Below are 15,717 nucleotides of genomic sequence, written 5' to 3'. Positions count from 1 at the left end.
CCCTCTCCCTTCCTCCTCTCCTCTCCTCTCCTCTCCTCTCCTCCCCTCCCCTCTCGCCCGCCTCTGCTGCCGGGGACTCGACAGCCAATGGGCGGCTGGCGTCCCCTCAGCCTCCGTGTCATCCACCCAGCGAGGACGCAGTTTGCTGCGGACGCGCGGCCGACGCGGGCTGCTCTCAATCGGATACTCCTTCCTGCGTCTCCCAGCACTCCGTCCTCCCCCAACCCCCCCGCCGCCGCCGGGACGAAGCCGCTCCGTCGTCGTCGCCGTCATCATCCAGGTGCGAGGTTCTTGTTTTTTCGGCTTTGTTTTGTGCGCTCGACTCGGTTCCGGCCTGCCGTGCCGATTCTGGGCTGCGGGGTCTCATCGGGGTGGGGGTGGGGGTGGGGGGCTTGTGTAACAACAACAAACGACCTCTTTTTTTATGTTTGCATATGCATGAGCGGCACAACTTGGAGCGTTTTTCACTTTACAGTATTTGAAACTTTCACTCCCCCCCCCTTCCCAAAATGAAATAACGAGTAGCAGTGTGCTCTTATATCGCGGTAAAAAAAAAAAAAATGATGATCATAACTTGATTATCGCTCACCTTGATCACTTCCACTCCCCCCCCCCCCCCCCCCCGCGGCGCTGCACTCTTTTGCCCGGGCCTCCTGCAGCGAGGCTCGGCTGCGTGCAGGTGCGACGCTCCGGTGCAGGTGGAGCTGCTGGGGCCTTTTTTTTTTTTTTTTTGCAAACATGAACATTACATGGCAGGACATGAGATTAATACAATTAATAACGAATGAAATGTACACCTGTGCTCTGAAAAGTGACGTTAGGTGTTTTAGGTTTGCATTTATCTTTTTAAATAAATTGTTTTAAAGTTGCAGTGGAAGTTGTAGGAGTCCGTCGTTGCTCTGAGGGCTTGTCCTCCATGCTGCATGCAGTTAGTCACTTTAAAATCCAAGATGGGCTATTAAAATTAATTTTACAATCAATTTGAGTTTGGGATTAGGATGCTAGTCAAGCACACACACATGTAAACGTGAAAACTGGACCGGGCAAGACTCATGCTGGGCTATCCTCGGCTCCTCCTTCTGGTGTGAACAAGTTCCCCGTCGCGGCGCTGGCAACGGCGAGCGGCCCGGCGAAAGGAAGCGAGCGTCAGCGGGGGGAGAGGCTCGCAGTGCAGGTTGCGCCGGTTTGATGCCCGCACATGAAAGCGGGCGCGGTGGAATCGGAAGCTGATCAAAGACGAGCGGGGAACGCGGCAGGTGTTGAATATTTAAAGGGCCCGCAAATAGCACAGGCTCATATGGCCATGTTGGTCCAGAGTGTGTGTGTAAGCGAGAAGAACCGATGTGACGAACGGGGACCGGGAAAACAAAGCGCCATCGGAGCCGTTTGCATCCTTCGGCGCAGAGTTCACATTCTAAAAGACATTCACTCACTTTTCATCTTCCTCATCTCACCGACTCAGCAGATTCAATTTCAAAAGAAGTGGTTTCCATCTGCCAAACTCCATCTCTGTCTCCCGCGGACAGCCGTGACGTCACCCGATGGTGGCACGTCCCCCGGGGGCGGCGCGGGGCTGACCGCTGACCCCGACTTGATGATGTTACGTGCGCTCCAGATGGGCCGCGTCGGCGGCGATGACGGCGGATGTTCCTTCCGCCGTCATGCAGCTGATAACGCGAAAAAATTCCAGCGGCAGCCGCCGCCCGTGGCCCGTACCCAGTGGGAGCGCCCCCCACCCCCACCCCCACCCCCACCCCCTACCCTGATGTTTTCTGGGCGGAGGCTCTAATGGACGTACGTCGGCCATATTTGAAGACCAAAAGAGCCCCTTGGGCTGCCAGTTTGTTTGTCTTTGTTGGACTCCTTCAGTCTGTCGCTACTATTAGCTTAGCATTAGCGGTGTGGCCTTGGGCTAGAAACATTTTTTTTTTTGGGGGGGGGGGATCCTTAAAGTCTGACTGTAATTTGACTAATGGCCAATATGTTTCCGTTTGTTCTCAATTTTCTAAGTTAAGAAACGTTCTCATCTTTATCGCCGAACGTTGTTTTGCAAACGTTTCCTTCCAAGAGTCAGTTTAGGCTTGTGAGAGGAGCTTTAAGCTAGCTTGATGTATGCGCTGTTGGAATTGTGTAATCCAAAAAAAAAAAAAGAGCAAACAAATGAAATAAACAGTGTCACCGTGTGTTTGAGAAAAATGGTAGGACATCTGGTGCGGTGCTGGCACGTTTTCAGGAGAAGTAATGTTGCCAAACGGTGGCAGAAGTGACGGAAGGAATTTCAAGCTTGCTAGCCCGACGGATGGGATGCTGAAATTGTGCAACTTAAGAGCTTAAAAAAAAAAAAAAATCCTGTGCCATATTGTGATGCATGGCTGAGAAAAGCAATAACACTTGAAACATTAATTATGCTCATTTTGTTTAAGTCCCGCGTTTTTCCTCGCAGTGGTTGCAGGGAAAAGGATTTCGGAAGTACAAGATGAAAAGTATCGGGTATCTGTAGGAAATGTCGAGCCAGCTTGATTTATGGGGTATCAAAATTTTGGAACTGGAAAAATAGCATTAGCATGTGATGGATTGCTGGGGGGGGGGGGGGGAATAAAGGAGCGCAACCCAGCAGGTGTCGGGTGAAAGATTCGACGCTAGCCTGACTTATGAGGTGTCGGTTGTGTACCTTTTTTGGAGCTAATAAACAAGAACAGTCAAGACGCGTGACTGATCGCCGAGACAATCGGAACACATCTGAGCTTGTGCAAGAAATGTCAAGCTAGCCTGAATTATGAAGTGTCACTTGTGCAAGTTGGAGCTAAAAAAAAAAAATAATAATAATAAAAAAAACCGGCACTACCATGTGACGGATTGCTGGGGGAAAAAAATAGCTGTACACCCAAGTCGGACGTGTTCGGAATGTCGAGCTCCCTTGAATTGTGTGGTGTCAAAATTTTGTAACTTTGGAGGGAAAAAAAAAAAAAAAACTAAACAGTAAGAGCGTGTGACAGTTCGCCGAGAAAAGCGATAGTACACTCGCTATATTTGGCAAAGAATGCGTCGTTCTGCATTCGATTGTTAAGGAGGAGGAGTGAGAAAAGAATGTTGTTTTGGTTTTTTTTTTATTTTCTCCTAACCAAGCTTGTGTTGCGGCTTTCAAAACTGTAACTTTGCAGATGGAAAATGCTGCCAAACAATAGCAGGCTTAATAGCACAGATGTACGTTTTGTTCCAAGTTGTGAGCTTCCGTGCAAATTTGCAGGAGGATTTTTCCGTCATTAAAAAAGAAAAAAAAAAAAGAGGAAAAAAGATGGCACCACGTGACGACCGACGCTTGTCTAAAATCATCTTTGGACACTTGCACACTTGTCTCATCGTTGTTTGCTCATGACTGGTCAAGAAGATTTCCTGGCAGGCACGACTTGGTGGCCCCGCCCCGCAAGCCACAAAAACTCTCCCACTTCCTGGCCCGCCGCCCGGTTATCGCCGCGTCCCGCTTCCGCGCGCAAAACCTGGGTTGGAAGCGGTCCGTTTCCCGTTAGTCCCGCCATCGGCACGCCGGGACGGTCGGTCCGACTCGGCCGAGACCCCCTTTTGCCGCGTGAACGGCGAAGGCGGGCTTCTCCGCCGCTTTCCACCACGGGGGGATTTTGAGGCTGGATAGCGGCCAGGACGGCGGCTCAGCGCCGAGTCCGCCTAAATCCCGCCGACCCCTCCCCCTAAAAAAAAAAATCATTTGTCTCCCCGTGTGGGAAAAAGATAAACACGTGTGGATCCCACCATTCACACCTCGCTAAACAATGCCTCATTAGCGCTCCCGCTTTGTGCTCAAGTCCCGAATCCGTTTCCAAAGGGGTCTGGATGGAGATCGCGTTTGGTGTCCTCGGCGCCGGTCGAAGCTCGCGGGACTCGGCACACGTCCGCCAGTGAAAGTTTAAGAGGCCCACTTGAGCAAAATGTCTTCAAGTCCACGTCCGGGATTCGTGGCGTCGGCGAAGATCGTTGACTGGACGGTGCCATCAACCCACTCTTACATTGGCCTCATTTTGAGTTATCGTTGATTTCTATGAAAATCATTCTTGAATGGAAGTAAGAAAAATAGTGAACGTTGGTCGTGGTGGCACTGGTAATTCACTGACAGTAGACAATTATTATTATTATTGTTTATTTTTTTAACACAAACTTGCAATCTCACAAGGATGAAGTGACATGTATTGATTTTTCAATTAGAAATGACTCACAATATTAAAATCCATTTTTGAATTAAAAAAAAGTAATATCCTTGCAAGAGTGAAATGGAAAATTGCCAAGAATAAAGTCAATTTTTTTTAAAGAGCCAAAGCCTTCATTTTTGCAAGATAAAATCATATTTACACATTAAAATTTTTCAAGAATAAAGAAATAATCTCAAGAGAATTAACTTTAAAAAAAAAAAGGCAAATGAAGTTGTATTAAGTTGTAATTTTGCAAAGTCAGTTTTTTTGGGGTGGGGGGGCAAAGGTCATAATGTGTCAAGATAAATTTTACTCACCAATGATTAAGATGAACTGTTGTGGTTTTTTTTAAGATGAAAAAAATCTCTGATTTAAAATAGTCATGTGCTTAAGAGAGTGACGTTAAAATATTTTTTGATAAAAAGTGAGATAATGTTCTGTTTTCACGAGACAAAATGTATCTTCCAATAAATACATTTAATGAAGTTGTAATTTATTTGATCTCTATTTGGTTTTTGGTCAAGTTGTTTTTAAAAATATATATACAGTAGTTGAATTTAAAAATATATATATTATTATTTTCTTTTAATTCTGGTGTCAATCTTATTTGGTAGATTTTTTTTTTTTTTTTTTAAGCAAAAGTAGTAATTGACTTGAGTCGTAGTCCAAGTCGAGTAGAACTTGTGTAAAAACTAACAAACATTTGTCAAAAGAATCACAACGGGTCCAGATCTGGACCAAGCGCCGTCTGGTGATGCTCTCCCCCCCCCCCCCCACCCCACCCCCGCCCCTGTGAAGTGAAAAGGAGAAGAAGAAAAAAAAAAAAAGTCCCATCTTTCCACAGTCGGCTGGCGCGGGAGGATGAAATCAGTTTGGATTTGTTCTTTTGGGTGGGAGGCGGGAAAGTGCTGCCAATGTTGAAGAAGCGTCTGCCAATACGGTCGACCCCCCCCCCCCACCACCACCACCACCACCACCACACCCCCACCATCCGCTTACCCCAAACCCCCAACACACACACACACACACACTGGATAAACGCCACAGCATTTCTAATGATGAGTGTTAGTGTCCCAACTTCCTCACTGATTGTGGGCCAGGCTCTTTGTCCTCACAGGTCTTCGAGGCGCGACGATGTCGATAAATGCATCAGCGCAAACGCACGTTTAAGGTCCCCGAACTGATCGGTAAATTTTCTTCAATTTTTAACAGCTCCTGTTTTAGTCTTAACCCGTTCACTGCCAGCGACGTGCATAGTCGTCAAGTATATTTTTCAACTAGTAGCTTTGGCAAAGGCGCTACCCCAGCTCGTCTGTGAAATTCTGGCTTGTGAGCCGCTGTAATGACGAACAGGTCCCGCTAGATGGCAGAGTTGCATCAGTTTGGATTCGAGATCCGCCGAGATTTAAGCGGCGAATCACGGCTCGCGACGTCGACTACGAGGGAGAGGAATGCCGAGGCGTTGGAAGTCAGACAAGTTTACGCGTCCCACACTCGATCAACAGAGTCCGTGTCATGTTTTAGAGTATCAACAGTGCGGAGGTGTCACGTTCATTAGCAGAAGGTGTGAGTTGTGGGAAAATGAATGACGCGGTCCGTGGCGTGAAGAGCGGACGTTATGTAAAAGAAGCCGCTGACCTTCCAGCGCGGCCGTGCGCTGAGTCAGCGTACCTTATGGCGCCTTTCTCACGTGTGGATCTGGGAAAAGACGATTATTTGCCCGTCAAAAGCGCTCTCGGTGTAGTTTGTTCAGAAAATAGAGGGAATGTCGTTTAAATTAATATTTTTTGGAGGGAATAAAGTTGGTCTTGTTTAGCTGAAAAACTTTCCGAGACTAAAATTCAAGATGTGAGATTTTTTTTTTTTTCATTCATTAATCAAGTATTAATCTTACAAGAATAAAGTGGTATTTTTTTTTTTTTTTTTAAGGAAAACAGGTTTATTTATTTGGAATGACTTTTTTGAGGGCAAAGCAAAGTCCTCCAAAGGTACGTGAAGGATTCTTTCCCAACGATCAGGGGGAGTCTCTTCTCCCGGCGCCGAGGATGCCGAGCCATCAGTCTTTCTTCCGTTAGAGGTGAAATCGATTTTTTGACCCGGCAACGGCTTTTGGATTGGATTTGGAATGAAATCCCTACATCCGATGTCTGTGTGCGTGCGTGGCTGCGGGGAGGGCGGACGGTAATAATCTAATAGTTGGAATCATGGATCCAGATGACTATCAAAATCTAATCACGCCCGGCACGGCCGCGGGCGAGTCGGCGCGCGGACGCTTCCTGTTAAGCGGCCGAGGTGACGACGGCGCGCTCGCAAATCAACTCCGGCTAAATGACTTTCACAAATTGGAACAGTTTGCTTCCGTAAAGTCGTATTAACGCCACCGATATAGATCAGCTTTTTTTTTTTTTTTTTTTTTTTTTTTACCCTTGAAAATGGTTATTTATTTAAAAAAAAGTGTGTCACATGAGCAACCTTGTTATTGCTACAAAAGAGTCAAGCAAGGCTCAAGGTTTGAAACAAGGATTTGGGTTTCTAGCCACAGGGTTTGGATTTCAAATGACCTTTTATGGATTTTTAGGGTTTTTGGTTTTAGAAACGGGAGTTAAGGTCTCAAACAAGGGGGTCCGGCTTTCAAGCCTGGATGAGGGGTTTCAAGTTCGAGTTCCTAATAAGGCTTTCAAACCAGGGTTAGTTCTGTCAGTCAGGTTATGGAGCCCAAGTTACGGGGCTGAGAGTTCAGGTTTCTAAAAAGTTTAATGGTTTCCAATCAAATTTAGTTTTTAAGCGGGGTTCCAAATGACAGTTTTCAGTGTCCTAAACAAGGGTTAGGGTTTCAAACTATGGTTTTGAGGCAGGGTTGGGGCCGAGTCAGAATGTTCCAAGTTGGAGTTTTAAATGATGGCTTCAAATCCGCATTTCAAGCCAGAAATATTGTTTTTTTTTTTTTGTTTTTTTTTCAAGAAAATAGTTATTTGTGCACTTGTACTTGTAGTGTACATGCATCCTTTAACTATCTTCTTGTTGTCCTTGCAGCAAGTTGCTGTGAGCGCGTTCAGATCACGTCCACAGCACCCCCCCCCCACGAGGTTGCTGTCGTTGCAAAGCCCCGGGGCTTAAGCGGGCCTGCGGCGAGTGGACGGCGGGGGCCTCTAACGGCGATCCGGCGCCGGCTGCTCACCGTGACAGCCGCTTAATAAAGGCGCTGCGGACGGGAGGGCGCTGACGTGGAGGATTTGGTTTGGGAGATGATAGCGAGGGACGGGGGGGGGGTCGTATTGACCAAGGGATGACAGCGGGCTAATAGCGGATCAGAGAACCCGCTATGGGCAGCGGCGCAAGAGGCGGCCCGACCAGCGGAGGACGTCGGGAGAGGACCTAAACATGCGGCCGTGGTGGAGCACAAAATATCGCGGCCACAACAGTTTTGGGACGCAATTTGGACATTTTCACTTTGTAGCCAGTGATGGAGATTAATGGGTGTGTGTCGAGTCCAAAAAATTGAAAAAGTACAAGCTGTGCAGTGACGACGCCGGAGCAAAGTGGCGTTTGTTGCAGTGTTGTGCCATGAATGGACAGAAGAGAAAATTTACACAAATGGGGAGGGCTGCATGACTCTTGTGAGGTGCTGTAGGTGGAGATATTGCAAAAATGCTCTGAACAAGTACACCGACCGGACCAAGCCAAAACGAGACAAGTGAAAAACTGGCAATAATTGGCACTCGTTATAATGACCATGAATCGTTTTAATTGTGTCAACCATAAATAGAAAAACACCAAATTATTGTGATTGGTGTACTTTGTAAGTTTTCTCCACCGGAAATGACCTCGCCGCCATTCGACCATCTTCGTTACTGCGAATTTCACACGCCGGCCGACGATTTGATGAGTCATCGCTAATCCATTCGTCGGGTCTGGTTTGCCTCGACTGTGCGCGCGTGTGTTTGCGTACCGGCTGCCTCCGTGATGAAAACAAAACATTTACCTGGAAACGTTCCCCGAATTTCGCTCAGCTCCCGGCAAACATCAGGCTTCTGCAGCTGCCCGCTGAGGCCGCGGACTACTCGGGCTGTATTAAATGCATTAAATTCCACGGCGGAGAAAAATTCTTAAAAGACGACGAACCAACAATCGATTAGTCGCGCCTGGCTGCCGGTTCGCCGTCATGATGCTCGGCGTGCGCCGGACTGAAGGTCGTCCATCGAGATGCCACTTAGTTTGTTTACGTGTGCGCATTTCGCTCGTGCTCTCCAGCAGCCTTCAGGAGGAATGACGGCCGTTATTGCAGATGACAGCAACACTGCGGCTCTTAAAAAATAAAGCAGAAAGTCTCTTTCCTGCCTGGCTTCGGGGGGCGTAGGATTGGCTGTCTTGGTGCGCACCCTTTTTCCCCGCGGGCCTGTCACCCCTCCTCCTGTGGATAATGGTCTCCTGTCTATTTCATGAATGATATCTGGATTCCATTGTGCGCACAGAAATCCTTTGTGACTTTCTTATCTTTTTCTTTTTTTTTTTTTTTTTTACTGTAAATGAACAGGCGGCACATCAGCAAAGCTCCTATTTTTCTTCCAATCCCCCCCCCCAGAATAAAAAAAAAAAAAAAAGGCATCATTTCAGGCTCCCTCGCCGCCATCATGACGCTTCACTGACAAGCCGGGAAATAAAATGGAAGGCGCTCGCAAACAAAACTACCTGTCGAACGGCGTGCGCTCACGGGACGCGATGCACACACGGCCGCTAATAATAGCAAGCGACTGTGCGGCCCCGAGACCGGTGCGGGCGGCATAAGCCGTCCGCTTGGGGGGCAAAGGTCATGTTCGGGAGGCGGCGAGAAGCAACGCTTTGACGACAGTACGTGACGAATGGATGTTTGGGGTCTCGCGGGCCGCCAATTACGCTTTGACAGCACGCGGCAAAAATGGGGCAGGTCCTTCCAGCGTAATGAAGCCCCGCTCGGAATACACGAGCTCCAGAGGTGCCCGAGCCGTTTGCTTGTTTACCCTCCCCGCTCCATTCCTCCGGAGGTGTGACTACTTGAATTTGGGGAAAACGAGTGGTAGCTCAACCACGTAGCGAGCTTCCAGTTTTGGGACAAAACAATTGGGCAGTAACTGGACCACAGATCAGAGCGGTCGGACGGAAACTGAGGGGAAGACTCAAGTGGCGAGGGCGTTCTCAGCAGCCAATTCGGTAAACACCCTCGGTTTTCCGCAGTGGCTTGTTCAAGAAGTGTGAAAGAAACTCGCAGCGAGTGTTGACACAACATGAGGAGCTTCCAGTTTGATGGAGAAACGCGTGAAGGGGGCAAGATGGCGAGGCCCTGCTCGGGGTGGCACTGCGGCGGTTGAATGACCACAGATTAGAACTGTCAAGACTTGAAAACCAGACGAGAATGGCCTGATAAGGCCATGAAAGCTCAGAAGAAATTCCGTTTTGTTCAATGGGCGCCACCCGTTTAGCGTCGTCACTTCTGCAGAGAGTGTTGCTGTTTTCTGGAGAAACAAGGGCAGGGGTTGGAGTGGGTTTGCGGCTCTGAGGCAGCACCATCAAGTTGGACGGCGGTGTGGGGAGGAGATAAGATCACAAATCAGAATTTGGCGCATTAAAACCAGAGACCTGACCGATGACGGCATTAAGATCCGGAAAGACGTTCCCATGTTAAAGGGACCAGTGGGCACCACCCGTTCACCCTCCCTGCTGTCTCCCTGTGGAAGTGTGAAACCTTCCTGATGACGGCATTAAGATCCGGAAAGACGTTCCCATGTTAAAGGGACCAGTGGGCACCACCCGTTCACCCTCCCTGCTGTCTCCCTGTGGAAGTGTCAAACCTTCCTGATTGTCTGTTCTGGAAGAACTCACAAGTATTAACGTCAAGTGGCAAACTCAAGTGAAGATGCCAGGAAGGGCCGAGAAGTGGGGCAGGTCCTGCCAGCGGAGGCTCGCGGTGCAACCGAGCCGCCTCGAGTTTCAGGAGCTGCAAGCTAGTTTGATCTAATGAAAGCAAACTCGGGTTCTTGTTTGCCAGAGGACAATCCCACTGCGTGCTCGGGCAACGCCGCCGCCGGACTTTCTTTGAAATGGAAAAATTGCATTAAACATTCCATTTGTATTAATTATAATTATAATCTCATTAGCATGGGTGCTCCGCAGGGCATAGACGTATATAAATAGACGCCTCATCGAGAGGGCTGGCCTGTTCTGCGATGAATCCACACGTCTGCCATATTGAATGTGGCAGATCTGCAAGTAAATGTAGTAAATGGGGGAAAAAGCGGCAACCTACAAAGTTCATTTGTTTACTTTTTGCCGGGGATTGAATTGAAATGTTAGTTCCCTTTTAATTTGTCGCTTCGTCTCCAAGCAGCAAACGATTGTGGCATCTTGGCCACATCTTCGCTGCCCTCCTTATGTAACCGGCAGAAGATTTGGCGTTTAAGGCAGCGTGTACGTCTGTAGGCCGCGGCCGTGGCCGCTAGCTGTAACCTCAGAGGCAGCCGTGATGTCACTCCGTGACACGTGGCCTCCAGACGTGATGCGCCCATGAGACTTTGCTCACTTTAACGCTAATTTGATTCAGCAGAGTTTTAATTCAATCCGGTGTCTTGGGAGCCTCTAAGTGGCTTTTAAGAGAGTCTGAGGGGGGGAGCGAGGCGGGATTAGGTGACACTTCAGGGTTCAAAGGGTAGGCTAACAGCGCCAGGTGGTGCTTGACAAACAATCGTGGCTGCAGTAACGATGCTAACTTCAAGTGGCGGATAGCAGAGAATTTTTTTTTCATCCATAGAATGACAATTGCACATAACTAAAGAAAACTTGCATCCATATGTTTCAGCTACTGCAGGTTGGCCCGTGTTCTTATATGACGTAGCAATGGATGCCATCCAGCAGGGTCCAACCAGTTTCTCCTGGGGACAGCAGTTGTGTGGTTGGATGACGGTTCTAGACCACAGATCAGATTGACTTTGTCAGACTGGGGGGGGAAAAAAAGACAAAAGACGAGCCTCCATATGATCACGGCCCCATCAAGGAGGGTTCTGTTTTGAAGAAACATTGGACGCAATCAAGGAGGGGGCGAGCCTATCGCGCTGCCCGCTCTTTCACTCTGGAAGTGTGAAACCTTCCTTCCTGTTTTGGGGAAGAACTTCCAGCGAGTGTTAATGTCAAGTGACGGCCACCGTATTGGAGTCGACAAACGCGTGTGGCTGGAGGTGTGCGTTTACTCCCTCCTCCTCGCCGCCGCCGCCACCAACCGTGCTGCCTCCGGAAGCTTCGGGGGGATTGTGTGTGTGTTTGATGAGAAGCAGGGGAGGGGGGGAAGGGCGGCGGATGGCAGGCACGCTGCTGCTTTTATTTATGGAAGCACGAGGAGGACAAGCGACTCAATTTATCCGGCGAGCTTGTCCGAGAAGAATTGCCGTAGGAGCCGGGAACCTCGTAAATCAGATGGGCCGAGGTGTGCAGGTGAGCGCCGGGGGTGGCGGCGTAAACAGGGGCGTCAGGTGCACGGGTTTTGTTCTGTTCGCCGACCCGACACGTCTGACGAAAGCAGCTTTGACAGAAAAGTTGACAGATGCTCCGGCACCTTCCATTATTTATGAGCATGTCGCACAGGTGCCTCCTGCTCCCAGTCTTCTGTAGGTCCAGTTTGTGTTGCGTTTGGGGTGTGCGTCTTTGTGTTTGTGCGGGTGGCTGAATGTGCGCTTTTTTGTAATATGCAAGTTCAGGCAACTTTTATTTAGCTGTGATGAAGTTGGAAACCAACGGGAAGCCAACTGCCCTCCTCCGTAGGGGGAACACAACGAAAAGGAGCGCCGGATCAGACGTTGACCCGGCTCATGAAGAGCTCCTCTTAACACTACCAAGCAGAAGGTTTTTTTGGACATCAGCTCGGAAATTTGCAAAATATAATAATGATCCAGTTGTCTTCTAGATGCTAGTTTATCTTTGTTTTCTTCTAAATCTTGACAGAGTCTGCAGGAAGGGTGAAGGGGTTGGGCCCTGCTGGGCGGCACCACGCTACGTCTCGTTTTTAGTCTGAGATGCTCAGTCCGATTTGTTCCGTGCTGCTCCCGACACGACCTTTCAACTTCCTAACGGCCGACGAGCGCCCAGCCACAACCTCCCGCTCCATGGCCTTGTTCTACCGAAAACTGGAAGCTTGCCACTTGACGATAATGGTCGTTTTGAGTTTTCAGACAAAACAAATGTGAGGTTTCACACCACATGGGTCAGATAGTCTGGCAACAAATGGATTGGGTGCAACTGGGTGGAATTCAGAGTACAGGCAGGTGCGTGGTCTTCTTGATTTTAATCTGACGTTCTTCCTCATGCGGCACCATCCAACCGTCCTGCAAGTTCAGCCCCTCCCTACACCTTGTTTCGCATTAAAACTGAAAACTTGCCGCTACTCATTGACAGCGGTTGTGAGTTCTTTCCCACAATGAGAAGCGCATGTTCACTCTACCCGAATCATTCAACGAGTACAGTCAACGAGTGTGGCCTGTCGTAGTGGCGTCGCAGTACGGGCGGGTGGCTTGAAGATGGGAACAGCTTCCCGGGTGGTGGGGGGTTTCCCCGTGTTTTTTTTTTTATTCTGACAGACAGCTGCCTCACATCGCCATCCAAGCACTCCACCGCCCCCCTCCCACCCACAACCTCCTTGTGCTTGCTTCTTCTTGGCTACAGCGAGCGCAATGATCCAGCCGAGTCTTTTATTTGGGGTCTTATTTGATAGCCCGGCCGTTGGGCCGGGGGGCACATCCTAATGAAAGGGGATGAAATAAGAGTGATTGATCGGCGTCTGGGGGAAGGAGAGGCAAGTCGGGCCTCCTCATAAGTGCGCCTTTGTTTTCTTTTTTTCACATCGCGGTTTCCAACAAAAAGCCCCGTCTTGTTTTCCCCTCAATGGTAGCTTTGGGAATGCAGATGCAAATGTGCCGCATGGAAGCGTTGCAAAGAGGAAGGGGGGAGCGCAGCGCAGCGCGGCCGAACGACCTTTCCCCCCTTCCCGTCCCTCCCGCAGGAACGTCATCAGTATTCGGAAAGGGGGGCGGTCATCAAATCAAGAGCGCCGCAATGCTTTTAAATGTCTGGCTGGGAATCATGTTTTAAATGTCCATTCCTCGCTGCAAATCGATTGCGCGGATTCTCCCCCCCCCCCCCCCACCGGCCCCCCAAGTTCTGCAATAAAACTGGTCACCTTTGCTGTAAAGAAGGCGAGCGTAAGTCTTTTGCCGGCGCGAAAGGAAGCAAAAGAAACACGCGCTGACCTCAAACGTGACCAAGTGACGGCCGAGAGCGGTAAAATTCCAATATATCATTTTTCCAGTTGCTGAGCAAGATTAGCCGCTCAAAGTGATCCGGTGACATTGGCCGGCGAGGGGGACGCATTAATGCACTATTGATTGTTTATCTCGAATAACAGCATGTGGAGGAAGGCGGGCGGGGGGGGGCTGGGCGGGGCGCGTGGGCGGTAGCTTCGCGATAGATAATTCCGTCTTTTGACTGCCGATTGTCCATCGGGGCCAAGACGAACACGAGCTATCTCGCAACATTCCAGGTGTGAAATGGGAAATAGAAACCGGGCCGCAATGTGGTTGCTACGCGATAAGGACAAATAATTCAATCTCCCGTCCGGCCCGGAAGCTAACTTCCTCGCCGCCCGCCGATGGGCTCGCTTCAGTCTCCCTGAATTTTTATCCGGCTTGAGCTGGCTTGTTACTGGCGGTGTAGTGCAGAACTTGGGTTGACGCTTGCCACTTGGTACTCTGAAGGAACAAAAACACAAAAGTGCTTTCCTTCTTTTGTGCAAACGGGAACAGAAGTTTGATGTTTAAAATGAAACGTTAAAAACTGCTGGAAGAAAATATCGTTGGTCTTCCTGAAAAGTTCCAGAAAGTACAAAAAAAGACGCATTTGTTACTTTCTTGCTTCCAGCTGACGGGTCACTTGACATTTTTGGACAAATTCCGAGGTCGTTGGACCACCGAAGCGTTTGCGTTCCAACAGTCCGCATTGTGCTTGTCACGTTCTTAACATCCAGCTCACAATATGCCCCCCACCCCGTATTGTCACTTCCAGTTTCCTTGACTTCTCCCCCGGCTTGTCGCTCACTCATTAGAAGCAATCAGCGATTCAGAATCCCGGAGAGAAAGCAAGCGTGCGCCCCGCCCCGGTCTCGGGAATCAAACGCCAACACGGATCAATTGGGCTTTCTTTGTTCATTAGTGGTCGGCTCCCGCGGGGGTCAGCGACGTGGCGATAAAAGCAAAACAGCCCAACACGGGCCTCATTCGGCCGAGCGGGCGGCGCTCCCGGGGGAGCAACTAGCTGAGGTAAATAAAGGTGAGTCACCGCCAAGGTCAGTAGGCGAGGAAGCACAAATAACATTTTTAAAAAATACAATACGATGCCGCGCAAGGTTTCATCCGAACGCGCTGATGAGGAGTGATCTAGATTGAAGAGTTTAAGAAAGGTGTTTTGTAGTCCAATACGGGCGGCTGGATGAAATGTAAATATGCAAAAAAAAAAAAAAAAGTTCCCCGCAAAGGGTTCATTCAAAAAAAAGCAAACGCATGTTTATGCGAGCGCACGCACGCACGCCTTGCGGCCGGTGACAAACGACTTCCCGAACACCTGCTCGCCTCGGTGCCTGCGCGCAGTTTGGGAGAAATTTGCTCCAATTTAAGAGGCGTAAAAGGCGGCGTGCGAGCTCGTTAATAACCTCAAAAACGGCCGCTGCCGACTGTCGGCGTGTTGTTTTATGGAGGCGGCGGCGTAAAGGTCGTTACTCTCCGTCGAGGGGGGAAACTATTTTCTGCGTGTGCTCGTTTTATCGCGGCCGTATTTTAGCGCCATGTTTTATTTAGTGTTGTGTGACAATTGTGTTGTCTTGCCATCGGAACCCCCCACCACAGTTAAAGCGAACTCCCATGAATACGTTTGCTCCCTTCCCCTTTCCTTCCCTCTGGTAACCGTAGCGACCGAGGTGGGAACAGAAGTCCGCTTTGTGCGGGGTCGAACCCCCAAACGAGACGTCCGCTTCCTCCCGACTGCAGCGTGATGTCATAATTATCATCACAAATTGCAAAACGTGGTCGTAAACAGTCCCAGACATCGACTTTTTCAGCTTGAAGTATTTGTTTGCCTTTTGAAGGGCTCGCTTTCATTGATTTGCATTGAGGTCGCTCCCGTCAGGGCCGGTGGATGGATGACCACAGCGGACAAAGCTGCAACCCGGTAGAACACCCCCACCCCCCACCCCCCACCCCCCCAACAATCCCGCCTCCCTTCCTGTGCAAGCTGGTGGCGGACTCCAGAAAAATTGAAGCAGCCCAAACATGCCTGTGATGTAAACAGAATCAGAACTAATGGACGGACAGACGGCCTGAATTCACTCAGCGGCCACGTTGGCGTTTCCCCAAGAATTGAAGCGTACGTAAAGGAAGATAGATGAGGCTTCTGATTGGCTTAAATTCCCCCGCAAATGGAAAAATGTGTTTGACTCCACGGGCGAGAGAAG

At 49.5% G+C, this 15,717-nt stretch overlaps 1 protein-coding gene across 3 annotated transcripts in view; it reads left to right on the top strand.

Moving 5' to 3' along the window:
- LOC133492581 (cadherin-6-like) overlaps positions 1-15,717 on the top strand; it is a 40,931-nt gene that overhangs the window by 745 nt on the left and 24,469 nt on the right. For all 3 annotated transcript variants that reach the window (XM_061804991.1, XM_061804994.1, XM_061804990.1), the window contains one exon: positions 85-280. The gene's annotated coding sequence lies outside the window, so the exon portion shown is untranslated. The remainder of the gene's footprint in view (positions 1-84; positions 281-15,717) is intronic.

The sequence above is a fragment of the Syngnathoides biaculeatus genome, chromosome 19 (genome assembly GCF_019802595.1).
Source record: "Syngnathoides biaculeatus isolate LvHL_M chromosome 19, ASM1980259v1, whole genome shotgun sequence".
In the NCBI taxonomy this organism is placed as follows: domain Eukaryota; kingdom Metazoa; phylum Chordata; class Actinopteri; order Syngnathiformes; family Syngnathidae; genus Syngnathoides; species Syngnathoides biaculeatus.
The sequence above is the reverse complement of the archived record's forward strand: the minus strand, read 5'-3'. Positions and strand labels throughout refer to the sequence as shown.